A 4918-nucleotide genomic window follows, 5' to 3' on the forward strand; every position below is an offset into this window, starting at 1 on the left:
ACTGCCTCGGAAACCCAAGGAGGGGTCGCTATGAGTCGGGGCCGACTCGACGGCACATAACAACAACAACAACAACATCAGACTAGTAACTCTGGTCTTTTTTTATAAATTTGAATTTTGTTATACCTTTTTCTCATGGGAGCTGTGGTGGCCTAGTGCCTAAGGCATTTGACTGCTAACCAGAAGGCTGGCGGTTCAAACCACCAGCCACTCCTCGGAAGGAAGATTGGGCAATCTACTTCTGTAGTGATACCGCCTTGGAAACCCAAGGAGAGGTTGCTGTGAGTTGACTTGACGACAGTGAGGTTTTTTTTTTTTCCCCACATACTCTGTATGGTACCTTACATTGTGATCCCAGTCAGAGTGGTTGTTGGTGGTAGCTGGGCGCCATGTAGTTCTTGTGATGTCGGGTTAGTGGAGGCTGTGGTTCATGTGGCCCATTAGTCCTTTGTACCAATTGTTTACTTGAGTCTTTCGTTTTCTTCACTTTTCTTTGCTCTGGATGGAAAGAAACCAATAGTTGTAACGTAGATGGCCACTTAAGCTTTTAAGACCTCAGTTGCTACTCAACAAAGTAGGATGTAGAACAATGGCATTATGGACTGTCTTATGCCAATTGACCTAAATGTCCCCCAAGACTATAGTCTTTAGCTTCAAACCTATTATCTCAGTCACAGAAGTTTCAAACCATCAGCTTTTTGGTTAGCAGCCAGTGCTTAACCACTGGGCCACCAGGGCTTCTGTTTGTTGTTGTTGTGTGTCGTCAAGTCAGACCTGACTCTTAGCGACCCCTCCTTGGGTTTCTGAGGCGGTATCACTACGGAAGTAGATTGCCCAACCTTCTTTCCGAAGAGTGACTGGTGGGTTTGAACTGGCAGCCTTTTGGTTAGCAGTCAAGTGCCTTAGGCAGTACGCCTAAGAGCTCTGGTAAGAGCTCCTTGGGCTTCTATTTAGGAGATAAAAAACAAAACAAAACAAAAAACAAATCCAAAACCAAAACCAAACTCGCTGCTGTTGAGTTGGATCTGACTCATAGAGACCCCTCCTTGGGTTTCCGAGGCAATATCACTTCGGAACTAGATTGCCCAATCTTCCTTCTGAGGAGTGGTTGGTGGGTTTGAACCGCCAGCCTTCTGGTTCAAATGACTTAGGCACTACACCACCAGAGCTCCTTTTAGAAGATCAGAGATTTAAAAATTTAAAATTTACAGAAGAGTGAAGCAGGAAACAAAAGTTTCCTGTCCACACATACCCTGTAGCCATCCAGATCTTCTTCCTAGAAGCAATTGGTATTATCAGTATGTTATTTGTTCTGAGATATTTTATGTGTATGTATACAAGTAAATTTGTAAGTTATACATGCTACTCTACATCTTACTTTATTTATTTATTTTACATCTTATTTTTTCACTGTATATCCTGAGGATTATTACTTGTAACTATGTAAGGAGTTTACTCATTGGAAAAAAAAATGCTGAGTAGTATTCCGCTGAAAAGATATATATAGTCAGTCTCCTTATCAATGGCCATTTGTTTCCAGTCTTTGACTAATATAAACAGTGCTAGAGAATTTTTGTATCTGTTAAGATTTTACATTCAAAAGTAAATGTTAAGTCATACTAGAAACTAATTATAATATAAAACTTACATGTATTCACAAATGGCTTATTTAGCCTTTCAGCAATCTTGTTAGCTAAGCACAGCATTTTATACAGAAGAAAGTATATATTACTTCAGAATAGTATGAGTGGCAATATTACTTCAGAATAGTATGAGTGGCAGACCTCGAGTTAGAACCAAGGTCTTTTGACTCTATTTCAGTATCTTTCCATTTTATCCAAAATACAGATACTGTTGTGGGGATGTAGGGAAGTGTGAGCGGGAGAATAAGTGGAAATAAATTTGGGATTAGGCAAGTTTGAGAGAGAGAGGGATCATTCTAGAAATTAGGATCCCATATGCTTGAGGTTGGTATTTCTGGGCATCAGTCTGTGTGACAGGGACCTAAAGATATTTAAAGACACTGGCAGAACACATAGAATTGATTGCCGTCTTGGAGTACAGTAGTATGACACATGACTTCTTGAGAAGTAGGAGACTCAGCATTCCCTGGAATAGATTTTGGGGAAAAATAATAGTCAGGATTTATTAAGGGAATGCATTTGGCCTACACTATAAAACAGGAACATAGACAACAGTGCAAACATAGGATTTTCTAGAGTCCCAAGAGTTGGGGAGGGGATGACAGCATGCTAATGGCAAGGTGATGGTAGTAATACTAGTTTTGGTCTTAAGACTGAGGATTGGGATAGAACTTTCTTCCTCTAGAGAGCAGATGAAATTACAGAAGAGTAGGTAAGTCCTCTTACAACTGGATGTAAAGACACGAGGTTGATCCATGTTTTTATTATATAGTTAATGCTTCCTAGAAACATGAATATAGGTTAATCATTAGCATTTTCATCTTAGTTACCACATGCTAAATGCACGTGTAGGTAGAAAGGCTTGGTGATAGACTTCACTTCTGAAAATCAGCCAGTGAAAACCCTAAGGATCAAAGTGGTCTGATCCCCATCTGATCATGGGGATGGTGCAGGACTGGGTAGCGTTTCGTTTGGTTGTGCACAGGGTCACCATGAGTCCAGAGCAATGTGATGGCAGCTAACAGCAACAACAAATGTGTACAACTTTCAATACACTTCATTTAATTCTGCTAACTTTGCAACAGCTTTGCAAAGTAAGTGGAATTCCTAGTTTCCGTTGAGTAAACTGAGCTTTAGTTCCCAGGGTCACATTCCTTTTACGTGGTAGAGCTGAGTTTTACACGGTTTGTAAGTAGGTCTGTGTGACTCCAAGACTCCTTCCACTATACCACGCTGTCAGGCACCAACATTGAACGGTGGAATTCTGATCATAGCTGTAAATAACTGTTTTTAGGAAATGTTAATATTTAGCCAGATGGCTTTTCCTGTTAAGGCTGTTTGGGCTTAAGAGTAGAAAAAATACTAAGGAAAATAACCAATGGATGCACTAGAGTTCACCAGATTAACTCTGAATAAGTATATAATTTAAATTAAAAGAAATGCACTTGCTGTGTGTACGTGTCTGTGGCCATACCACCCTGAATGTGCCCGATCTTGTCTGATCTTGGAAGCTAAGCAGGGTCGGGGGCCTGGTTAGTACTTGGATGGGAGACCGCCTGGGAATACCGGGTGCTGTAGTCTTGGGTGGGAGCTCTGGTGGTGTAATGCCTAAGGCATTTGACTGCTAACCAGAAGGCTGGCGGTTCAAACCCACCAGTTCAAACCCACCAACCTACTTCCGTAGAGATACTGCTTCGGAAACCCAAGGAGGGGTTGCTGTGAGTCAGGACTGACTGGACGGCAGTGAGTTTGATTTTAATTTTGGTATGCATATGGAGCTTTAAGATAAAATTTCCGGTGCCCCTTTCCCCGTTAGATTACCGTTCCTAATCTCCTTCTCTATAGAGATGACATAGCTGGCACTAAAGAGGACATTAGCTGGTGGTAGCCAGGACCTGGAATCTTCCTAGGGAGTTGCTTGGGGTTCCTATGTACACAGAGACCACTGTAATCATGAATTCTTCTGTTGTGAATTTGAGGAGGTAAGAATCTTTTTGACTTAACAAATTTTGGCTTATAAACTTTAGGCCCAATTAGACTTTATTGCCTTTAGCATTATCCTGCAAAAGATTGGTGTTTTCTTTTTGGATAATACCGCTATGTATTTCCAGTGACCATTGTGGGGAGTATTAATATGGGAAGTTGACGTTTTGGTGAAATAATCACTTAGAAGCTGTGATTCAGCATTAGTCACTGGCTTTTTTGCTAAGTTACATCTTCCTGTCTCATGCTTTAATTGTAGTGAGCCTCAAGCGTTTGATTACACAACTGCCAACCAAAGAGATTGACCTTCGTGATAAACCAATCACATTTCCAGATAATAAACATATTGTGGAAAAAAATCACTCACATGTATTAGCTATGGTATTGTTTTTTTCTCTGGAGAAATATTAGCACACTTTCCAGCTTATGTTCAGTAGTCTTAAAAAAAGATAAATGGCCATCTTAGGAAAAGTGGCCATTTACTCTTTGAGTTAGTGTTTTTAAAAATTGGAACCATAACAGAATATCCTTTCTGGACCTATTCTTTTTAGTACATAGTATAGAATAAGTTTTACATCTCTTTTGGCTAATTAAAAAACCTAACAACAACAACATTTACATTTCCTTGCTGTTAGGGTTAAAACTCTTCCTGAGTGGTAAATGAAATGTGACAACTTAAATGTGGAGGAGGCTGTGTGATTGAGTGAAATGTTTCTGAATGTACTGAAAGCTCTGAGCCAATGACAGATTGCAATATGGGGAATAAGAAAAGATTTTTTGTGTGTTTGTTTTTAAATTGAGTAGTAGAGTACAAGAGACCGAGGTAAGAAAATATCCTTCTGCCTACAACTGAAAATTAAGATGGTAAGTATGTGAAATTGAAAGGGTAAGAGACTGTAGAGCAAAAGAAAAAGAACCCCCCCCCCCAAATACTGCTAGATCCTGATTTGAGCAAGCCAATTGTAAAAAAATTATATGACAATTGAGAAAACTTGAATATTCACTAGATATTTGATGTTAAAGGAGCTCTGGTGGTGTAGTGGGTAAGGCACTTGACTGCTCACCAGAAGTCTGGTGGCTCAAACCCACCAGCCACTCCTTGGAAGGAAAACTGGGTACAAAAACAACAAGGAGACCACATGTTCCGACCTCCTCTAATCTCACAAGAGCAAGACAGGATTACCAGCAGTAACTCACGGCCTATCACTGCAAGGCCAGACATGCTGCCTCCCTCCAGCCCTTTCACCAACCGTTCCTCCCAAAGCACCCACCACCTCTCTCCTGGGTTCGAT

At 40.6% G+C, this 4918-nt stretch overlaps 1 protein-coding gene and 1 pseudogene across 1 annotated transcript in view; both read left to right on the plus strand.

Moving 5' to 3' along the window:
• The window catches only part of SIK3 (SIK family kinase 3), a 421581-nt gene that overhangs the window by 28612 nt on the left and 388051 nt on the right, over positions 1-4918 (plus strand). The window lies entirely within an intron of this gene.
• LOC122149629 lies at positions 3104-3224 on the plus strand (annotated as a pseudogene).

The sequence above is a fragment of the Orycteropus afer genome, unplaced genomic scaffold (assembly GCF_000298275.1).
Source record: "Orycteropus afer afer isolate SDZICR_OR568_19922 unplaced genomic scaffold, OryAfe1.0 scaffold00036, whole genome shotgun sequence".
NCBI lineage: Eukaryota > Metazoa > Chordata > Mammalia > Tubulidentata > Orycteropodidae > Orycteropus > Orycteropus afer.